Genomic DNA, 23,757 nt, shown 5'->3' on the forward strand with positions numbered 1-23,757 from the left:
CTGGCAGGGAGAGAGGGGTCACTGATGTGGGGAGCTGGTGCAGGGCTGGGGAGTAGCCTGTGATGCTCGAGAACCTGGAGATGCCCCTCCCATTCCTTGGGCCTTGACTGTCTCATCTGTGGAATGGGCGGGTCGGGCTAGATAATCTCTAACCATTGCTTCCCTTCACTTCTGTCCCAATAAACACACACGGAGCTTTTTCGTTTGTCTTTTTTTTTTTTTTTTAGAAACGAGGTCTCACTGTGTTCCCAAGGTCTGAGTGCAGTGGCTGATCCCACTACTGTCCAGCACGGGAGCTCTGACTTGCTCCATTTCCGATCTGGGCCTGCCCACCCTCCCTTAGGAAACCCGGTGGTCCCCTACTCCAGAGAGGCCACCACATTAATGCCAAACTTAGCTCAGACACCTAATCGGCATAGTGCACTAAAGCCCAGAACTCCTGGGCCCACGTGATCCCCCTGCCTTCTGAGTAGCTGGGATGACAGGTGGGTGCCACCACTGTGCCTGGCACAGAGCCGATATTGGTGCTAATACTTCTGATTCTGATTCCATTTAGAAACAAAATAAAACATGTTGCCCTTTGGCTGTTTCAGACCTCCACAGTGCCCCCAAAGTGTCCTAACTATATAGTGGTTGGAGACCATTACTGTGAATGCACATGTGGCCCTTCTCCACACGGTGCATCTGAGGGAAAATGACAGAACACTCAATCCAATTAGAGGAGGCCAGCACAGGCTGGCAGTAAGGAGCAGGCACGAGGCTGCGTTCCCTGTGCTGGCTCCTGGGCCCATGTGCTAAGCTCTGCCTTCAGTTCCTGCAGGAGCTGTCCCTTGTCCAGCCTCAGATGTCCTAGCCTCCAGCCGATGGAGGCTGCATTAGCTCTATGGTGGCACATGGGCCTTTTGTGGCTCCCATGGCCCGTCGATGCTTTATGTGGCCCATATTTCTTCAGCTGCATCTTCCAATGCTCCCATTGATTTTTAAAATTCAGTGCAAATACAAAGCAAACTGAAGTTTATGGAGTGTAGGAGAATCCATCTGAAAATTCCCTAGGGTGGCACCAGAGATTGTAACATTAGATGCACTAAGAAAAAAACAATTGCAGCACATTGCTTGGCTCTGCAGTAAATAATATTTATATAGTCATAGAATTGCAGAGCATAAGAGAGCTAATTACGGTTACTGAAATGTATGGGAGAGTTAGCAAACCTAATAAAAAATAAAAAAAGGTTTGGGGTGGGAAAAAGTAGAACTGAAAGAAGTCAGGAACCAAACCTGGAGGAAAGACAGAAGGCAAAGAAGCTGCTAGTAACAGTAACAATTGCATCTTACAAAATGAGGAGTCCAGAAATGACACCTAACATTGATATAACAAGAAAAAGAGGTTTAACTATTTTATGTCTAGCTGCAAAGGTAACTATGTTAGTCATTAGTGCCACTTGCCAAGATATTTCTGTTTCTCCTTTGTTCTGGACAATTCCTGACCCTCTCTGGTTAGATGGGGCCATGAGATTAGTTCTGGTAACTGAGTTGTGAACGGAAGTGATGGGAATCACTTCCAGGGCTAGCATTTCATTACCAGTGGGATCAATCTTTCTTCTAGAAGGCGATTGGCATTATGTGAGATGGTGGCTCTTCCATCAGCCTTGGGTTTTGAATAATTACAGTGTACAGATTATGCCTCTTCCTGTCCACCATGGACCTGTAATTGACAAGTTCCATGAGTGAGAAACAAACCTTTTGATAGAAGCCATTGGGATTTGGGGTTGTCTGTCATTGCAGCATTACCTGCTGTATCCTGAACTAGCACGTGATATAACTTTACTAAAAGGACAGGAGAGGAAGTGGTCAGGGTTATAGGCGAGCTAAGTCTTCAACTATTAGAACATAAAATACACAGGTAATACAGAATTGTTAATCCAAGAAGTGGCAAAATTAACATATTATTTGAGATGTAAAATTGTCAAAAGTGGTTACCACTGGGGAGGGGGACTAGGGATGGAGCAAAGGAATTTTGCTTTGTCATTATAAACCCTTCTCTAGTATCTGGCTTTTGAAATTAAAGTTTGTTAGTTTTTGAAATAGACTAAGTAGGTACAAAAGAGGATACAGGAAGTCAGTCTATTTCTCACTTCTGTTTTCCAATTTGGAGGCAACGCCTTGCCAGTTTCTTAGGTATTCTTACAGGAGCAGTCTAAGAATACAAAAACATATACAGGCTGACATGCCTTTACTTTCACTTAGCATTATATCTTGGACATTATTCCTAACCAATTATTTAAAGCTGCTTTTGCTTAAAAATAGCGGGATAGTATCCCATTGTATGGGTGTACTATCACTTAGCTGGTCCGCTATTATGTGACATTTGTTTCTCATTTTTAATGTTATTAACAATGCTCTGTGAATATCTTTGTAAGATGTCATGTTACGCATAGGTGAGCCTATCTAAAGGCTAACATCCTGAAAGTGAAATACCTGGGCATGTGTACAATAAACCTTTTGAGAAAGTGTACAAACTGCCTACACAAGTCGTATCAATGTTCATTCCCACCAGTACTGGAGAAAGTGCCCTGAGCTAGTGTCTCACCTATAAGGTCTATTGATTTGGTTTGAATAGGAGTTAAAGTGGTAGGGATTTATTTTCTAAATTACTCTCTGAATTATCCATTGAAATGAATGAAAACGAGACTGTAATACTGCACTGGCATGAAGAGTTTTAAATTAAATCTCACATTCTTCAAATCTTTTTGGCACTCACTCTTTCCTTCATTTACCCACCAAATATTGGTTGAGTACCTTCTATGGTCAGAGGCTGCTAAACACAGTGAGTGGATGGGTGGATGGACAGATAACCAAACCATATTTCAGATCTATAGCTCCAGTAAAGGAACTAATGCAAACAAATACCAAATACTAGGGATTCTGAATATTCTTTCTTTTCTAAAAAATTTTATACCTACACATACATCTACATATATGTATCTCTCAATGATTCTTTCTCAGTTTCTCCATCATTGAGTGTAGAGTTGTAGAAGCAATGGCTTAGTTTGAGAGTAAAATTGTGAAATCATAGCATCCGCAGCTCATTCGCATTCTCTCCAACTTCTTCCACCACTCATAACTGTGACTGCCTCTCTCCCATTCCCCCCAGGATCTCATTTTTTCCACCTCCCTCCTCTTGGCTTCCAACAGGCACAGATCTTCCCAGTTTCAGATGAGGCTTCCTTTGCCACTGTGCTTATATCAGGACAATCCAACCACCCTATTCCCTGGCTGTGATGTCAGCACAAGCCCCCTCCTCCACAATCCAGTCTCCTTTCTGAAAGGAAGACTAGATCCCATCACTCTCCTACCTAAATATATTGGTGGTTCCTGTTTGCCTTTCATAAAGCGTGGCATCAATGCCCCGAGGCTCTCACCACTTCTGTGCCAGGCTCGTTGCTAAGTGCTAGGTGCACATACTATTCCATTTCACCCTCCTGACCACTTTCAGAGGGGGGTCCTAATATTACCCACATTATACAGGTAGGAGCACTGGGGCACTAACGTGACTGAGGACCAAGGACACCTAGCTAGGAAAGCAAGGTGCAGGAATTTGAGTCCTGTTTTCAAAGACTGCCTCTAATCACAGCACGATGGCACCATATCATTTTGATAACCTTTCTGAGATTACTCCCAAGGGACAGAATTCAAGGTTCCTACACCTTTGCTTCCAGGTTCCCTCACTGTGGTCTTCATTGTAAGACAGTTTGCCATGCAGCTCTCTGCCTCTGTTCCTACAGTGGGAAAAATTGAAGCATAGGACTGAGGCAGAGATTCTCAGAAAATGTTGGTGAAGTAGAATCCCACTGCATTCTGGTAGCATCCAGTCCTGCATGCCTCTTTTCCTCACCCCTTTCTTCAACCTCTCTGCATCTGGGCTCTGCACATGCCTCTGTTCCATTCTGGCTAGGTCTCCAGGGACAGGCACCCTTGTGGCCACATGCATTGCCAGCCTGGGGCCCTGCTCTTGCCTCCTCTTGTAGCCAAAGTTGTCTTCCAGATTGGTCTCCAGCACGCTGCCCATGAATGGCTGTGTCCCCTCCATAGCTTCTTGCTTTCTAGCTCCACAAGATAGATGTGCCTTCTATCCACAACCTTCTTACCTCAAGTCTGGGAGCTGTCCACAGCTTTGTCCTGCACTACCTCCCCCCGACAAAAAAGACCCACCCACAGTCCCTACTGGGGACGTAGGAGCCATTCCATAAACAGAAGCTGGATGAATATTTAACAGGAAGTAGTATATTAACAACTTACGTGGGTGTTGTAACGATCTGCAGTGAAATATTCCCTCACCTCTTGGTGAAATTATCATTCCGAACCACGGAATACATTAGGTTTTATGATCTACTTGCTTCTTTGGGGAAATACAAATCTTAAAACATCATCTTCATATGACAGGGCAAAGAGTCCCCAGGGACACAAGATGTTTAAGGACGTTAACTGAGAATCAGAAATAGTTTGTGATTAATATTGGGGTTTTGTTTGTGGGCATAAATAAATCCCAGGTCTAGGGCTGACTTATAAAAATCTGTCTGTGATGAAAACTCTGATCGCAAATGATGGAATGAGAAAACAATCTGAATTTAAAGAAGTGATTTGGGGGCAGGGTTGCAGTGTTTAGAAGCTAATATTTTCTGGCCATAAATGAATATGCTATTCAAACATTCCGAGTCATCAACATAAAATACATAGAATAGAGACTAGGAATTTATATTGATGGTCTACAGCTGTCCAAGTTCTGTAAGTAGGTCATGTGAAATGGAGTTCGTTTTCCGGGGTCATTGAAAGGGGCCTGCTGGCCCTTCTTCCTTCCCCATGAAGGCAAGGAAGCTGTGGTAATTCTCAACAGGAGGAGGGCAGAGGAGTAAGCACTGGCACTTGGAGCCTGGCATGACTGGAAGTAGGCAGGGGTCCTCATGAAAGGAGCACGGCTTTGGGAGTGGGAAGACTCCTGTTCGCCTCCTCCCCGCCTGTTAGTCATGTGACTCTCACATATCTAACCCTGCTCAGGCCTCATCCTTGGTCCAGAACCCATCACAGACTGCCCATGGCTTCTAGAACAAAGTCCAAGCCTCCAGATCCTTAGCCTGGCTCCTAGCATCCTCTGCAATGTGCCTCTGCCACTCTCCAGGCTCGCTTCCCAGCACAGTGGCTTCCGAGCCTCAGCACAGGCTCTCTCACTTCTTGCTCCCTTTCCATAACCTGCAGCCTCTGCCCAGGATGCCTTTCCTCTTAGAGCCATTTGGTTAAAAAAACTGCTCTTCTTTTAAAACAGCTCAGAAGTCATCTCCTCTCTGAAGCCTTCTCAGAGTCCCCTGGGAAGAGGTAGCTTAACCCCCTTCTGACTTTCTGGTAAACCCTGAATATCTTGTAGTCTTGTGGCCTTGTGGTACACAGAATGAGTAGAATGTGGTTCCCTGTCTCATTGGTGTTGAATCTGGCTAGGTGGCTTGTTTAGTCCAGGGCCTTAAGAGGCAGTGCACTGCTTGTGCTCTTTTGTGCTTCTTCAATTTTCTGAGGGGAATGTAAGGCCATGTGGAGCAAATCTGATCCCAATCCAAACCTGGAGCCAATTCCAGCTGACTTGCATCCTAAGGCAGAGCTGCCCTGGGCAAACCACACAATTGGAAGTGAAAAAAAATGCTTGTTGTTGGAAACCACTGAGTTTTGAGGTGGCTTTTTACACAGCATTCATGTGGCAATAGCTGACCAATACATTACCACCTTGGGGCTGAACCTCAGAGAGAAGCGTAAGCAGAAGAATCAGCTAAGTGTACAGGAGCTAAAAGATATCAGGGCTGCTATTCTAAGCCTCTCAGAGAAGCCGACCTTTGGTGTGAGGCCGTGTCTAACATGGAAGTGGTAGCACTGGAGAGAGGAGAGATCTGGATAGATGGGCAGAGACAGTGCTCCTGGATGGATATCTAATTCCTGGATAGAGATCCAGGAATTCCCACATGGCCTGGTGGGGGATGAGGAACCTCTAGGAGAACTACTTGACTTATATCAATTAGGGGACAGCACAGGGGAGCTACAAAGCACAGGTTCTTGGGACCTTAGGCTATGGAAGGACTTTAGTTATCTGCTTAATACCCCCAGACCAGACCAATCACCCTCCGCACCAGAAGATCCCATCACAGGATGCCCAGGACCTCACAGGATGAGGATGCAGGAGTAGAGGCCAGTGAGGACCCAGAGGGGAACATAAGTACCCAAGGTCACTCTTCCCATCACTATGCTGATACCATATCAGAAATTAGGAGGTGGGGAGTGGAGAACCTATGAATGGAGAAAACCTTATGACTTTATGGATGTTAACTTTAAATCAACTGAAACCATACCAAAGAGACTATTCTAAATGGGAAGAGATGGAGTTACCTTTAATTAAGAAACTTAAGGTGCCCCTGCCCTAGGTTGAATTCCCTCATCAGAGAAAGGGTAGAGGCTTGGGTACAAGATAAGACATGTTGCAGAGAAGACAGTTATTATTATAACATCTAAGTTGTAGTGGGTAATTGTTGACTCTACTTGCTGTGACCTGAATGTTGGTGTCCCTCTAAAATTCATATATTGGAACTTAATTTCTAAGGTGATGGTATTAAGAGATGGAGCTTTTGGGAAGTGATCATATCATAAAGACTCTGCCCTAATGGGTGGGATTGGTACCCTTATAAAAGGGTTTTAAGGAGTGAGTTTACCCTCTTCTGCCCTTCCATCATGTAAAGATAGAGAGAAGATATCATCTGTGAAGAACAGGACCTCATCAGACACTAGATCTGCTGGCACCTTGATCTTGGACTTCCCAGCCTCCAGAATTGTTGAGCAATGAATTTCTGTTTTTCATGAATTACCCCATCTAAAGTATTTTGTTATAGCAACAGGAATGAACTTAGATACCACTATACATGCTCTGCTTGCACTGATGGTGCTTTGGAGGTTGAAGGAATTGGGTGTTCAATGTGGGCTGAAGAGTTATGGGAAAAGGGCAGTTGTTGCATGTTACTGGAATTGAAAAGTAGAAAAGCGAACATTTATGTGACTAAGAAAAATGGAAATCCCTTACCCCTGAAGATCTTCAGTGATAGTAGGAAGATTCTTTCTTTCCCATCACATATGGAGTTAGGGTTAAAATCATTCCACTTAAATATTATGGCAACAGAGAGGCCCTCAGGACCTGGAGACCTCCAAGCTCCTGCTGACTTTTGAGTTTCACAACATTGAGAAGGTAGGGGGGATTATTTTCAATACATCTCTTCTAGAGAAGGATGAAATAAAATGTGTGTGTGTGTGTGTGTGTGTGTGTGTGTGTGTGTGTGTGTGTGTGTTGTGTGTGTGTGTGTGTGTGTGTGTGTGTGTGTGTGTGTGTGTGTGTTGGGGGGTGATTCAGGAGAATCTGAAATAGGTCAGCCTGATACTGAATTGATCATCATTGTTGCTGTAACAAATTAGCCACAATTAACACAATTAACTTTAGTGGCTTAAAAACAAGCCTCCACTGTGTTTGGAGGAAACTAGCAGGCCATGGGATTGGTTAGTATCCAAGATCATTGTTAAGTGTCAGAGCAGGCAAGAGCCCGTCCCTGATGGAAGCCTGAAATGTGGGGTGAGAATGACTCAAGGGAGAGTCAGTGACTCCTGCTTTGCACTTTGGGTCAAAAAGCTGTATGGTGAACTGAATAATGGTCCCCTAAGGATGCCCATTTCCTAATCCCCGGAACCTATGAATGTTTCATTCTATGGTAAAAGTGACTTTGCAGATGCAACTAAATTAAGGATCTTGACATGGGGAGATTATCCTGAATTACTAATATCTGGGTGGGCGCAATATAATCACAGGAGTATTTATAAGAGGAAGACAGGAGTTGCAGGGAGGCGATGGAAGCAGAGAACTGAGTCAGGTAGCCATAGGCCAAGGAATACAGGCGGCCTCTAGGGGCCACAAGAGGCGAGGAACAGATTCTTTCCAGATCCTCTCTCAGAAGAAACCATCCTTGCCGACACCTTGATTTCAGCCTCAGAAGACTCATTGTAGGCATCTGACTCCCACAACTGTAAGAGAATGCATGTTGTTTTAAGCCACTAAAGTTAATTGTGTTAATTGGTGCTGATTTGTTACAGCAACAATGAAAAACAAATACAAGCTGGAAGCAATATAATGAACCAACAATAGGGGACTGTGTGACAGAAGCTCATTTTTGTAGAAGAACACACTTATGGGAAGTAGTGTAGAGTTTGAGCTTTTGAGGTGAGCAGATGTGGAGGTCTGAGTCCAGTTCTATCCTTTCTAGTGGTGTGATCATGAGCAAGTGATTTATCCTCTTTGAGCCTCAATTTCTTCATCTGTAAAATGGGGATACCCACCTCATAGTCTTGTGAGGGCTAAACTGTGCCTGGTACACAGTAGGCACTCACTCAGTAGTAATGTCTATTATCGTTATCATAGAAAAAAATCTGAAGGGACCTAAAGCAATAGGAATAAGAAAAAAGTAATAAAAGGTGCATTATAACAAAGAATCTGGAAATGTTCAGAGTTTTATAAAGGTCTAATTCATTCTCAGACAATGAGCTACAGTCCATTGCTCTGCTTTTTGGGTAATGTTTTTACTACTTTTATTTTTACGAGTTACTTGCAATTAAATGTTTTATCTTGCCAGTTCTTTTAAATAATTTTTCAAAGTGTACAACATTTGTACTGTCTTCCATTAAATTGCTTTTGTCCACGTGGTTTGCTCCCAAGGTTTTGAGGCGGTAGGGACTCTGAGTGAGGGCAGAAGACACACAGGGAAGGAAAAAGGGAGCTGGGCCTTCTGGAGTCTGGAGGGACAGCCTGGGGCATCTGGGGACAGAGAGCAACACCCTTTCATCTGATACTTAACTCTGGGAGGAAAAAAGCAAGGTTAAACTGTGACTTTAAGCAAATCATGTTTACTTAAGTAATTCACTGTGGGTATTTTTTGCAAAGGGCTTAAAACTGTGTCTCTACTTAGTCATGCAGATATTAGCAGGTAAGGAGAACTTTATTTTTAATATTAATTCAACAGACATATTGAGCATCTGCCATCGGCCAGGCAGACGAAAGAATGGATCTGGGAGGGAAGCAGTGAGTAGATGAAGAGAAACACAAAAGTGAGTAAATCAAGCTAACCAGTTTCCATAAGCCTATTATCTACTTTCACATTTTTCCATATTTACCTTATATCTCTGTTTCTCTTTTTATTTTCAAAATAATTTGAAAGTAATTTTCAGACATCATGATTCTTCATCCCTATATATTTCAATGGAAATATCTGCTATGGACTGAATTGTGTCCCCCTCAAATTCACACGTTGAAGCCCTAACCCCAAATGTGATATTTGGAGATGGTGCACTTGGGGGTAATTAGGTTTAGATGAGGTCACAAGGGTGGAGCCCTCACAATGGGATTAGTGCCCTTGTAAGAAGAGATACCAGAGAGCTTTTGTGCTCTTTCTCTCTCGGTTGTGTGAGGACACAGTAAAAAGGCAAAGCTGTCTGCAAGCTGAGACTACAGCTTTCAGGAAGAGGGACCTCACCCAAGTTCAACTATGCTGGCACCCTGACCTAGGACCTCCAGTTCCTAGAACTGTGAGAAATAAATGTATGTTGTTTAAGCCACTCAGTCTATGGTATTTTGTTATCACAGCCCAAGTAGAGTAAGACGATTGCCTAAGAGTAAGAACATATTCCTTTATTACCATCTGCTATTATTACTAAGAAAGTTAAACATAATTCTATAAAATCATCTAATATCATCTATATTCTAATGTCCCGAAAATGGGTTTTATACCTATTTTAATCTACTCTGATTTTATTGTTGTTGTTTTACTTACCAGGAATAAAATTGACCTTTGATCAGTGTTGCCAATGGCATGTCTGTTCACCATATGGCATTTGCTTGCATTGCAGAGTCCTGTTTAAAAGAAAATCACCAGGCTCTGCTAAGCTTGCCCTCTACCTTCCTGTTAAATGACATCAAATACCATGTCTTGAAAAAGCTGGACCCTTTCATCTCCCCTTTCTAACTGTACGTGCGAGGAGCTTAGGCTCTCTTCTCATGGACCAACTGATGTTCACTCAGGTAGGATGAAGTGGGGTGCAAGAAATTAGGTTCTTTAGCCCCTTCTGCAGCTGCCAATTTTGAATTGATATCATTTGATTTGGAAAATATTAAGTGTCCACCATGTGCAGGGGCCTTTCACATGAATTATCTTGTTAAATACTCACAGAAACTCTGCAGAATATAGTGGGAACATATCTCCTTTTAGAGCTCTGGGTATACAAGAAATGTTATTATTCTTTATTTCCTTTAAGTCAACTTTGGACTCTTTGAGTTCTTGTTTTACCATGATTTTTTTTTTTTTTATCATTCTGCTTAAGTTGTTATTGGGGTCCCCCTTCCTGTCTTTCTTCCTCCTTCCCTTTCTTTTCTCCACCCACTTCCCTTAATCCCCTCTACCTCCTTTCATTCCCCTTCCATTCTGCTCTTCCCCACCTCTTCATAAGTCCCTTCTGACTCCCTCTTCCCTCGGCTCTTCCTCCTCACACCTTCCTTTTCTCTCTGCCTTCTTAACCACACAGAGCTCCCTGTAGGTGGGGTTGTGGTCCATACTAATAACAGTAAATTCCCATTTATTGAGTGCTCACTGCATGCCAGGTGCATGGATGAGTCTAATTAGTCCTCACAGCAACCCTATGAGACAAGTTGATTGGTTATGATGCTTTAGGCTGCAAGTAACAAAACCCAACTAACAGTGGCCTGAATCACAAGATATCTATCCTTTACTTAACAGGATGGACGAGGAGGATGCTGGCCTTAGTTCAGCTGCCCAGTGGCAGCATCAAGGGCCTCCAGCCTTCTGCTCTCTTCTTCTCCATTGGGCTTATTCCTGCGTGTCTGCAGTATGGCAACTGAGCCCCGCATCTGCACTCAAAGGCAGGAGGTAGAGTAGAGGCTATGGTTGTGAGAAACTTTCTTTTCCTGTTGTGAAAGGAAAATATCTCAGGCCCCCAGAATCACTAAGCTAAAGGGAAAATTCAAGCTGGTCACTGCTTAGGGCAAACCTGCCTCCCATTTCCAAAGTTATTCCTGTGCTCACTGAGATAAATGCACATCTGATTGCCTCCTTTGGAAAAGTGAATCAGAAACTCAAAAGAATTCAACCGTTTATCTCTCACCTATCTCTCACCTATCTATGGAAGCCCCCTTTCCCCTTCGAGTCTTCCTGCCTTTGCTTTGAGTGGTCCTGCCTCTCCAGACTGAACCAATGTACTTCTAACACATATTGATTGACGTCTCATGTCTCCCTAAAATGTATAAAACCAAGCTGTGCCCTGAACACTTTGGGCACATGTTGTCAGGACTTCCTGAGGCTGCGTCACAGGTGCATATCCTCAACCTTGGCAAAATAAACTTCCTAAATTAACTGGATTTTCTGGGACCACTCTGTGCTTATCTCTCTTTAATCTTTCCCCTCTCAACTCATTGGCCTGACATGTGTTACTTGGTAACTGCTAGCCACAAGGGAGACTGGAAAACTGAGTGTTGAGCTTTTTTAGCCTCTGTAGTGGTGAGAAGAGAGAAGGGATTTGGGAATTTCCTTTGGGTGGCCACTTAACACTGTCTGCCTCATAATTGGCCCTCCTTTTACAAAAGAAAAACTGAGACTCAGAAGAGTTCTTATTTGCTCCAAGGATCAAGGTGCTAAGAAGAGCTTGAATCCACATTTCTTTGACTTCAAGTTCACAAAATTTTCAATAAGCAATTCTTACTGACTGAGGGCATTCTATAAGGCACACAGCTCTCTTGCCACCCTCATATGTACATTTATTCAAACATCTCTGAGTGCTTATTGTGTGCCAGCCCTGGGCTGAACACCAGGGGTCCAGAGATGGATGAGCAGGGCACAGTCCAGTGGGCTCGCTGATGCATTAACAGATGGTTCCAGTTCAGAGTGGTAAGTGCGCCAGGAGAGCTGGCGTGTGAGCACAGATGAAGGGTGTGAATGACTAAGCTTCCAAAACATACCTTGCCCAATGTCGCCTGCTAGAGAGTGGCAGAGCAGGGACTCAGAGTGTGAGTTGTCTAATTACAAAGCTGGAACCCTGCCCCTCTTCCCTTGCACCTTCTGCCATCCACAGCAGCCAGTGGAGGGAGCAACTCTGACACCCAAGCAGGCATGGACCCCAGCTCTATGTAGGTGGCTTCTGAATGATGATGGTTCTCTTCACAGCATTCCCCAGAAGTGATGGCATGAGCTTAAAGAAAACAAAAGCAGCGCTATCTCCAGAATAATCCCCCTGCAAGCCTGTTCAAAGTGTTTTGTTTTTTTTTTTTTCTTAAAAAAAAAACAAAAAACTGTTTTGGTCACATCTAAGCTGGGCTCAGCAGAATGAAGCTAGCCATCTAGATCTTCATGTTCTAGCTACTTACTTTTCTTCAATGGTGGCATTTTCCCCCTTAACTAAGATCACTCAGTTCCCCACTTGGCTTTACCTATGGTTGGTTGTAGGCTGTAAGTGAAAGGAAATGCCAACTTCTCACAACTTGGAGAAAAACTCAGCCCAGTCATGGCTTTTCTTCCCACTGTAGAAGCTGAAAAATGCCAGACACATCCCAATCTCCCTTGCACCAAGCAGAGCCGTGGCCTGGGCTCAGCCAATCAGACTCATCACTCCTGAGCTGAATTACAAGTGAATGAAGTGGAGGAGGGACCCTGCAGGATCCATTCTAGCAAGGGTGTTGGCAGCCAGAGCAGCCACAACAGTTTCCCGAGGCGGCAGATCTGGTGGCTGCATCTGAATGGAACAGCAGAGGGCTGGCATTGTAAACTATGAGCTGCAGGTCCACAACAGCAACAGTGGAGTCTCCACAGGGCCGGTTCTGAGCCTGCTTTCCAACATCATCCCAGCTGTATGGCCTCCAAGGCTGGGTTTAGGCTTTCTCATATACTCTGTGTGCTATCCAATATCCTACAATAAATTCCTTTCTTGTGTAAATCAGGAAAAATTAGTTTGTTGCTTGCAAACTAAGCACCCTGGCTGTTATATGCACAACTTCTGGAAGGGCATGCAGACACAATCCATTACTAAAATGACTAGTCTTATTGAAAGCTTTCTACTGAGCACAAAAGATGCTGCAAACTTTTTTTTTTGAACTGGACTTTTGATTTCAGAATAGTTTTAGACATACAGAAGAAGTGCAGAGTAGTTCAAAAGGTTCTCATATATTCCATAGCCAGTTCCCCATATTCTTAACATCTTATGTTAGTAAGGTACAGTGGTCACAGTTCATAAGCCATTACTGATACATTAATACTAACTAAAGTCCAAACATTATTCAGATTTCCTTAGTTTTTACCCATTTTATCTAATGTCATTTTTCTGTTCCAGGATCCTATACAGAATACCAAATTACATGTAGTTGTCAGTTCTCCTTAGTCTCCTCTTGGCTTTATTTCTGGTTTTGAGGAGGACTGGTAAGGTATTTTGTAGCATGCCCCTCTACTGGCACGTGTCTAATGTTTTCCTCATGATTAGAGTGGGGTTATGGGTTTTGAGGAAGAAGACCACAGAGGTGAAGTGCCATTCTCGCCACATCAGATCAAGGGCACATCCTATCAACATGACATACGACATCGACCTCAATCACTTGGTTGAGGTAGCGGTTGTCAGGTTTCTTGGCTGTAAAGTTACTCTTTTTCCCCCTTTTCATACTGTACTCTTTGGAAGGAAGGAACTATACACATCCTAAAATTAGAGTAGGGAATTACGCTCTACATCCTTGAGAGTGGGGTACCTACATAAACTATTTGGAATTCTGCAAGGGAGATTTATTCCAAACCCATATAAATAAATGAGTGAATAAATAAGTGAGAGATCTATTCTCTCCTGTTTATTTATTCACTCGTTTATTTATATCAGCGTGATGCCATGGATATTTATTTTGCACTTTGGGTTACACTCTAGTACTACTTTATTTTGGTGCTCTTGTGCCCCACTGGTATATTCTCCATCAATATGGCTTTAAAAAAACAACAAAACAAAAGCACTTCCTTACTTTTTGGCATTACAAGATGCTCCAGGCTTATCTTGTATATTTCTCGCACCATCCTAGCATCAGCCATTTCTCTAAGGCGTCTTGGTTCCTTTTATTGGAGAATGGGATTAGAAACCAAGATCGGCTGGGTGCAGTGGCTCACGCCTGTAATCCTAGCACATTGGGAGGCCAAGGCTCGCGCATCACCTGAGGTCAGGAGTTTGAGACCAGCCTGGCCAACATGGTGAAATCCTGTCTCTACTAAAAATACAAAAAATTAGCTGAGCATGGTGGTGGGCACCTGTGATCCCAGCTACTCAGGAAGCTGAGGTAGGAGAATCACTTGAACCCGGGAGGCGTAGGATGCAGTGAGCCAAGATCCCGCCATTGCACTCCAGCCTGGACAACAAGAGCAAAACTCCATCTCACAAAACACACAAACAAACAAAAGAAACCAAGATCTAGGTGCTAGGCATGCGTGTTGCTACTAGGGTGTCATTGCCCCTGGTGTGTCATTGCTTCTAGGCCCTCTCAGCTGACAGAGCAAGGAAATATATGTGTGTACACTAACCTGTGCATATCCATATATCCACAAATATATCTTTGTGTAGCCATCTGGATCTATATTAACATGAGTGCTTGCTGATGTCTTCAACTCTGCCCTATTACTACATCGATCAGTGTAGCCCTTGCTTACCTGTAACCTCACGCTCCAACAGTGAGAAACCTGGCTTCTACCATCTGCTACCTATTTACTTCATTTTTTAATTCCAGTATACGTAAGTGCTGGTTTCAGAATTGTTAGCCCATACCCCCGTGGGAAACGACTTTGTCACTAGACTGCAGTGTTTATGTGCCGTTCCCTTGGCCTTTCTCTTGGTCAGGCCTCACTCATTTCTAAAGTTATACTTAGTTCAGTACCTTTTTCTCTCACCCATTTCGGTAAGCTTGTTTCAAACATTTGTACAAACTTTCCTTTTTTTCCCTGTTAGGCAGATTTTCAGTCCAGCCTCAGACTGGAACCCCTTCCTTTTCCTGACTTCTCTTTCTCTTTTTCACCCTTAGCTCTTCATCCTGAAACTTTGGTTTCATCCTGTTAGTCCTTCACCTGGGGTAGGCCAAGGAACATGTTTAGTCTCTATCCTGAAGGAGCAAAGGTGTGTTCCCACAACCCAGGGAAGCATCTCATAGACCTCTAGGGGAGCAGATTGTCCAGAACAGAGAACCCATGAAACAAGAAAACCTTTCTTTCTCTTTCTGTTATTTGCGGCCTCTCATAGCATTACTTAGGTGTGTTATTAGGATAATTTAACCCCCATCCACAGACATACGCATGGAAAGGAAGAAAGGTGTTGAATGGAGACAGAGACCACCTTCCTGCCACATGGAGGACTGTGAAGACCGACTGCACGGCAGGGTGAGACTCAGCCATGCCACGGCCATGCCACAGTACTACAGAGCATAGCTTTTCCAAGATCATTCATGATCGCAAGATTTCATTTGCCTTGAAACATTAAGTTCTTTAACTTTCTCTATTATTATTATTATTGTTTTTAAATCAGAATATTAGAATACTTTGAAAAATCACCCACTGCACCCTGAAAGGTATTCTAAATACCATTCTCAATCATCCCTGTGGCTGTATCATGGGGAATCTGAAGTTTGAAGTGACATCTCTCATCAATTCTGCCCCTGGGGATAAAGTGGGAGCCTGACAGCTGATCACTTCTTGCCTTTGATAAGCACCTTTCTTATTCTAATTACACCTTTCCCTAAAGTAACTTTTCCAGCTTCCCACCCTCACCCTGCCCCTTATATCCGTGTTTAAAAGGAGCTTATTCAGATAGCTTGTGAATAATGATGCCTCAGGATGGTTTAATGGGGAAAAAGGAAACCTGTAGAGAGCCTTATCTTGAGTGAGTGTCTCAATCATCCAAGATTATCTCCCTGTCGCCCTGTGACCCATCTTCTTCGTGCCACCTTTTAATTTTGGTAGCAATTCCAGTGTATATGGATAATGCCCATTAGCATATTCATGGTCATCTCTTCATATTTATTGTCCGCACAACTCATTAATCTTCACCTACTTTGTGTGCTTGACAGCTCAATTTATTTTGCAATCTCTGGGAAGCAGCCATGGCCCCCCAAAGCCTTTGTTTTCCTGTAAATAAACTGTGTTGGAAACCAGGGGACAATGATGCATCCTGTGGTGATTGACACCAGCCACGGCTACTAATCAGGATGAGACTTCATTGCCAGCTGAGTCGAGTGCATTATGGGGCCATTGTTCCAATGCTGCCAGGGCAAGAACACACACAGCCAGTCACCTTCGCAAGATGGGTTGATTGTTCTTCAAGATTAGACCGAGTTGCCTTATTATCCATCCCAGACAACAAGGCATCTCACCCAAACAGACGCATTTGAAGGAACGGCCAGTGCACCGGCCAGATTTGAATTGCTAATGTATAATCTGCCCGGCACAGATGTGCAATGAATATTTGGATGTTGTTTTGCCCGTCAGTTGAGGAGGATGAATTGATGAAGTGATGAGTATTCAATGATGGGTCCTGGATGTTGGCCAACAGCAGAGTTTGAGCACTTGCACGGACGATCATCAGATTACCCCCCAAAGTGCCTGTGCCATAATTCAGCAGCAAATTCTAGGACAGTCTAGCAGAGTGTACTTCTGGTTGGTGGAAAGTTCCCTTTCTTTTCTGGTACAATTAGATGTTTCGCTGTGTTTTTCAGGCTTAGGAAAGATATAGAAGTTGCCTTTATTGCCCTTCCCTGCCAACTCTTAATGATATGAATAATGGTTCAGGAGCTAACTACTTGGGTTTCAATTTAGCTTCAGCATTTTCTAGCTCATTTTCTTAAGTTCTTTGTGCCTCTGTTTCCTCATTTGTTAAAACAGATTGAAAAATTCTACTACCCATCCAGAACAATTGTGAGGATTAAATCAGATAATGTACACAGTGCTAGAACAGTGCCTAGTGCATAGTACATGCTGAAGAGATGTTACCTGTTACTGTATTGTTGGTCATTTGCTTTCTCTCAGTATTACTGTGGTCAAGTAGCTTGGATATACTGGATATAAAATTAATCCATTTTCATTACCTCAGAATAGCTCATGGCCTATACTATGCTACTTTCCCTGGTACATTTCCCATAGAAAATGTACCTTTCCTATAGGAATGCAACTTTTCCTATAGTTATATAACCATGGAGCCCTTTTTCTTGAAGCATTTTTTACAGCTTATTTTCCCTGGAACATACTATAGGAAAAGCAGCTCTAGAAGGTAAACATTTACAAAATTTTGAAAGAAAAACATGTGACTCAAGAATTTTATATATAATCAAGCTATTTATATGCAAGACAATGGGAATTATACAAATGCATATATTCTCTCTGAAAAAAATGTTATTCAAAGATGTGTTCCATAGAAAGGGAACAATGAATCTAAGGTAGAAACCAGTGAGACCAGTTGATTGTATTGAAGTAAGTCCAACTGCAGCAAATATATTATCAAACTTGAAATAAAAAAATTAAAATATTTGAAAGAAATTATTTATATTGAAATAATGGGATAATAAAATACATCAATGAATAACAGAAGAATGAAGAAAACCGGAAGGGAAAGCAAGTGTACTTTTTAAGAAAAAAAAGGATGGTAGAAAGGATATATACACACACACACATATCTATTATGTATATATGTATTACACGTGTGTGTATAGATATATACACACACAGTGTACACATATACAGGTGTGTATATATATGTGTGTGTGTATATATATGTGTGTGTATATGTGTGTGTATGTTAAACACACACACAGGTTTAATAAAAGCAACCTCAGTAATCTTTAATAAGATATTAAAAGCCAATACTACGAGATACAAGAAAAAACACTAAATCTAAGATTTCTCTATCTATTAGACAAACCAAAAAATATTCAAAATTAAAATATGGGTAAAATATGATTATTTAATGTGAACAAAGAGAAAGTCAGGTCTGAGGGTATTAGTATCGAACAATGCAGAATTATGTGAGTCAAAGACTATTAAACTGCTAATTTCATTTCTTTATCTTCAGTGCTATGCACAGGATAGGTCCTAAATATATATGAGTAAGATTTATTGTGGAAGTGGAAGCAACGAGTGAAAGGTGTGTGAGAAGGCATGATTTGCCTGAAAGGACCTCTTGAGGGTAAGTTTTAAAAAAAACTTATTGACACACAGTATTTGTACATATTGACACTGTAACATGACATTTTGTTGCATGCATACAACGTGTAATGATCAAGTCAGGGTATTTGGGGTATTCACCATCTTGAGTATTTATCATTTCTTGGTGTTGGGAACATTTCAGGTTCTCTTCTAGCTATTTTGAAATATACAATACATCGTTGTTAACTATAATCACCCTACTCTGCTATTGAACATTAGAACTTATTTCTTCAATCTAACTGTATATTTGTATCCATTAACCAACCTCTCTTCATCCCTCCGACCCCCTCCCTGCCTCTGGTAACTATTTTTCTACTCTACCTCCATGAGATCAATTTTGTTTTGTTTTGTTTTGTTTTCTTTTTTTTTTTTTTGAGACTGAGTCTCGCTCTGTTGCCCAGGCTGGAGTGCAATGGCAGGATCTCAGCTCACTGCAACCTCCACCTCCTGGGTTCAAGCGATTCTCTTGCCTCAGCCTCCTGAGTAGCTGGGATTACAGGCACCTGCCACCACGCCCAGCTAATTTTTTTGTATTTTTAGTAGAGACGGGGTTTCACTATGTTGGCCAGGCTGGTCTCAAACTCATGACCTCAGGTGATCCACCCACCTCGACCACCCAAAGTGCTGTGATTACAGGCGTGAGCCACCCCACCCAGCCGAGATCAATTTTTTTAGTGCCCCCATATAAGTGAGAATGTATTTGTCTGTTTATGCCTGGCTTATTTCCCCTAACATAATGACTTCCAGTTCCATCCATGTTGCTGCAAATGACAGGACTTCATGCTTTTTTATGGCTGAATAGTATGCCATTTTGAATATATACACCACGTTTTCTTCATCCATTCATCTGTTAATGGACACGTTTCAAAGACTTCATATCTTTGCTATTATGGATAGTTCTGCAATAAACAAGGGGGTGCATGTATTCCTTTGATATACTGAGTTCCTTTCCTTTATTTATTTATTTATTTATTTATTTATTTATTTATTTATTTATCTTTTGGGGGACAGAATCTTGATCTGTTGCCCAGGCTGGAATGCAGTTGAGCCATCTTGGCTCACTGCAACCTCCACCTCCTGGGTTCAAGTGATTCTCCTGTCTCAGCCTCCAGAGTAGCTGGGACTACAGGCACATGCCACCAAGCCCAGCTAATTTTTTTATTTTTAGTTGAGACGGGGTTTCACCATGTTGGTCAGGCTGGTCTTGAACTCCTGACCTCAGGTGATCCACCTGCCTCAGCCTTGCAAAGTGCTGGGATTACAGGCATGAGCCACTAAGCCTGGCCCAGATTTCCTTTCCTTTGGATAAACAGCCAGTAGTGGGATTGCTGGATTGTATGGTATCTCTATTTTTACTTTTATTATTATTTTAAAAAATCTCCATACTGTTTTCCATAATATTTGTACTAATTTATATTCCCACCAACAGTGTATGAGTTCCCTTACTCTGCATCCTCGCCAACATCTACTTTTTTTTCTTTCTTTCTTTTTCTTTTTTCTTTCTTTTTTTTTTTTGAGACAGAGTCTTGCTCTTGTTGCCCCGGCTGGAGTGCAATGGCAGGATCTCAGCTCACTGCAACCTCCGCCTCCCTGGTTCAAGTGATTCTCCTGCTTCAGCCTACCGAGTAGCTGGGATTACAGACGCCTGCCACCATGCCTGGATAATTTTTGTATTTTTGGTAGAGATGGGGTTTTGCCATGTTGGCCAGGCTGGTCTCGAACTCTGACCTTGTGATCCACCCACCTCGGCCTCCCAAAGTGCTGGGATTACAGGTGTGAGCCACCACACCTGGCCTATTTTTTTTTTCTTTTTGTCTTTTTAGTAACCGTCATTCTAACTGAGGTAAGATGTTTAAGTGCTCAACATCACTAATGAGCTATGAGTAGTGATGTTGAGCACATTTTTATATACCTGTTGGCTATTTGTTTGTCTTCTTCAGGGAAATGTCGGATTTTTTTTTTTTTTTTTTTACTGTTGACTTGTTTGAGTTCCTTGTATATTCTGGATATTAGTCCCTTGTCAGATGGGTAGTTTCCAAATATGTTCTCCTATTTTAACAGGTTGTCTCTTCATTCTGTTGTTTTCGTTGCTGTGCAGAAGCTTTTTAGTTTAATATAGTCCCATTTGTCTGTTTTGTTGTTGTTGTCGTTGTTGCCTACTCTTTTGATATCTTAGCTATAAAATCTTTGCCTAGACCAATGTCCTCAAGTGTTTCCCCTATGTTTTCTTCCAGTAGTTTCACAGTTTCAAGTTTTAGATTTAAGTCTTTAATCAATTTTCAGTGGATTTTGTATATGGTGAGATGCAGGAGTCTAGTTTCATCCTTCTGAATAGGAATATCAAGTTTTCACAGCACGATTTACTGAAGAGGGCATCCTTTCCCCAATGTATGTTCTTCGTGCCTTTGTCAAAAATCAATTGGCTGTAAGTATGTGGATTTATTTCTTGGTTCTCTATTCTGTTCCACTAATCTATATGTCTGTTTTTAATACCAATACTTGGCTGTTTGGGTTACTATAGCCCTGTAATGTATTGCATTGGGGATTGCACTGTAAGGAACTGCATTATATGTGCCGATTGCTTTGGGTAGTGCGGTCATTTTAGCAATATTAATTCTTCCAATCTATGAGCATGGAACATCTTTCCATTTGTTTGTGTCCTCTTCAATTTATTTTATCAGTGTTTTGCTGGATACATTTATTCTTAGGTACTTTATATATTTTTGGTAGCTATTGTAAATGGGATTGGATTCTTGATTTCTTTTTCTGCCAGTTCACTATGGGTGTATAGAAAAACTACTGATTTTGTATGTTGATTTTATATCCTGATATAAAATTTACTGATTTTGTTTATCAAATCTGAGGATTTTTTTTTTTTTGGTGGAGTCTAGGTTTTTCTACATATAAGATCACATCGTCTGCAAAGAAAAACAGGCCAGGCACAGTGGCTCACATCTGTAATCTCAGCACTTTGGAGGCTGAGGAGGGAGGACTGCTTGGGTCCAGGAGTTCGAGACCAGCCTGGGCAACATTGGGAGACCCCCATCTCTACAAATTTTTTTTAAATTAAAAAAAACAAAGAGGGATAATTTGACTACCTCTTTTCCAATTTGGATGTTTTTTTATTTCTCTTGCCTAGATTGCTCTCATTAGGACTTCCACTACTATGTTGAACAGAAGTGGTGAAAATGAGCATCATTGTCTTGATCCAGTTCTTAGAGGAAAGGCTGTTAGCTTTTCCTCATTCGGTATGATGATGTCAGCTCTGAGTTTGTCATATATGGGCTTTATTATATTGAGGTATGTTCCTTCTGCACCTAGTTTGTTTTTTTTTTTCATGAGGGCTGATGAATTTTACTAAACACTTTTTCCACAACTATTGAGATGATCTTATGGCTTTTGTCCTTCATTCTGTTTATGTCAGGGGTCCCCAGATCCTGGGCCACAGACAGGTACCCTCCTGGAACAGCAGGAGATGAGTCAGTGAGTGAGCATTACCACCTGAGCTCCACCTCCTGTCAGATCAGAGGCAGCATTAGATTCTCACAGGAGTCAGAACCCCATTGTGAACTGCGCATGTGTGGGATCTAGGTTGTGCGCTCCTTATGAGAATCTAATGCCTGCTGATCTGAGGTGGAACAGTTTCATCCCGAAACTACCCCTGCCCCCCAAATACGATCCATACAAAAAACGTCTTCCACGAAACCAGTCCCTGATGCCAAAAAGGTTGGGACCGCTGGTTTACATGATATATGATGTTTACTGATTTGCATATATTAAACCATTCTTGTATCCCCGTGATAAATTCCACTTGATCATGGTGGATTATCTTTTTGAAGTGCTTCTGAATATAGTTTACTAGTATTTTGTAAATGTACAAACTATTATGTGTCTATTTTCATGAGGGATATTGGCCTGTAGTTTTCTTCTTTTGTTGTGTCCTTGTCTAGTTTTGGTATCAGCATTAACACTGGCATCATAGAATGAGTTAGGGAGAATGACCTCCTCTTCAGTTTTTTGGAATAGCTTCAGGGGAATTGATGTTAGTTCTTCTTTATAAGTTTGGTAGAATCCAACAGTGAAGCCACTTGGTCCTGGGCCTTTCTTTGTTGGAAGACTTTTTATTACTGATTCAATCCTGTTATTTGGTCTGTTCAGGGTTTTTCTTTCTTCCTGGTTCAATCTTGATAGGTTTACGTGTCTAGGAATTTATCCATTTCCTCTAGGTTTCCCAGTTTGTCAGTGTATAGCTGTTCATAATAGTCTCTAATGTTCTTTTTTATTTCTGTGTTATCAGTTGTAATGTCTCCTTTTTCATTTCTGATTTTGTCTATTTGGCTCTTCTCTCTTTTTTTTTTTCTTGGTTAGTCTAGCTAGTGGCTTATCAATTTTATCTTTTCAAAAACACTCAACTTTTCATTAATCCTTTGTATTGTATTTTTGGTCTCTATTTCTTTTAATTTTGTTCTGATATCTATTATTTCGTCTACTAATTTTGGGTTTGGTTTGTTCTTGTTTTTCTAGTTTTTTGAGGTGAATTATTAGATCATTTATCTGAAATCTACTTTTTTGATGTAGGTATTTATTGCTATAAACTTTCCTCTTAGTACTACTTTTGCTGTATCCCATAGGGTTTGGTATGTTGTGTTTTCATTTTCATTTGTTTCCAGAATTTTAAAAAATTTCCTTCTTAAGTTTTTCATTGACCCAGTGGGTGTTCAGAAGCATGTTGTTTAATTTCCATGTATTTGTACAGTTTTCAAAGTACCTCGTATAATTGATTTCTAGTTTTATTCCATTGTGGTCTGAGAAGAACTTGATATAATTTCAATTTGTAGAAATTTGTTGAGACTTGTTTTGCCTAATATATTATATATCCTGGAAAATGTTCTGTGTGCTGATGAGAATAATGTGTATTGTGCAGCTGCTGGAGAAAATGTTCTGTAAATGAGTGTTAGGTCCATTTTGTCTAAATCACAGTTTAAATACATTATTTCTTTGTTAATTTTCCATTTATACGATCTGTCTAATGTTGAGAGTGTGGTGTTTAAGTCCCTCATTATTATTTCATTGGCATCTATCTCTCCCTTTAGATCGAATGAATTTGCTGAATGTACCTGGGTGCTCCAGTGTTGAGTGCAAGTACATTTAGAATTGTTGTATCCTCTTGCTTAATTGATCCTTTTATCATTACGTAATACACTCTTTGTCTCTTTTTCTTGTTTTGACTTTTTTTTCCTAAGCCCTTTAATATTCACTTAAATAGTTGAGGCACAAACAATAATAAAACTATATTTTTTATGTTACAAGAAGATTTTGTATGATATCGACATGATACACCAATTTTCTCATAATCTCTTTGGCAATAACATTTCAGTAACACCCTAGTCCACAGGCTGATTCAACAGGGTCAGAAAGGCAAGCAGGAATA

General features: G+C 41.5%; 1 long non-coding RNA gene across 2 annotated transcripts in view; it reads left to right on the forward strand.

Annotated features, from left to right (window-relative positions):
- Nucleotides 1–22,406, forward strand: part of LOC116475323 (uncharacterized) — a 41,955-nt gene extending 19,549 nt beyond the window's left edge. Inside the window, exons 2-5 of one of the 2 annotated variants that reach the window (XR_009215343.1) lie at nucleotides 9,084–9,168; nucleotides 9,967–10,138; nucleotides 18,193–18,306; nucleotides 19,849–22,406. This is a non-coding gene — a long non-coding RNA (uncharacterized LOC116475323). The remainder of the gene's footprint in view (nucleotides 1–9,083; nucleotides 9,169–9,966; nucleotides 10,139–18,192; nucleotides 18,307–19,848) is intronic. The other variant, XR_009215344.1, reaches the window with a different exon arrangement.
- The last annotated feature ends 1,351 nt before the right edge of the window (nucleotides 22,407–23,757 follow it).

Source organism: Hylobates moloch, unplaced genomic scaffold (genome assembly GCF_009828535.3).
Source record: "Hylobates moloch isolate HMO894 unplaced genomic scaffold, HMol_V3 SCAFFOLD_10, whole genome shotgun sequence".
NCBI lineage: Eukaryota > Metazoa > Chordata > Mammalia > Primates > Hylobatidae > Hylobates > Hylobates moloch.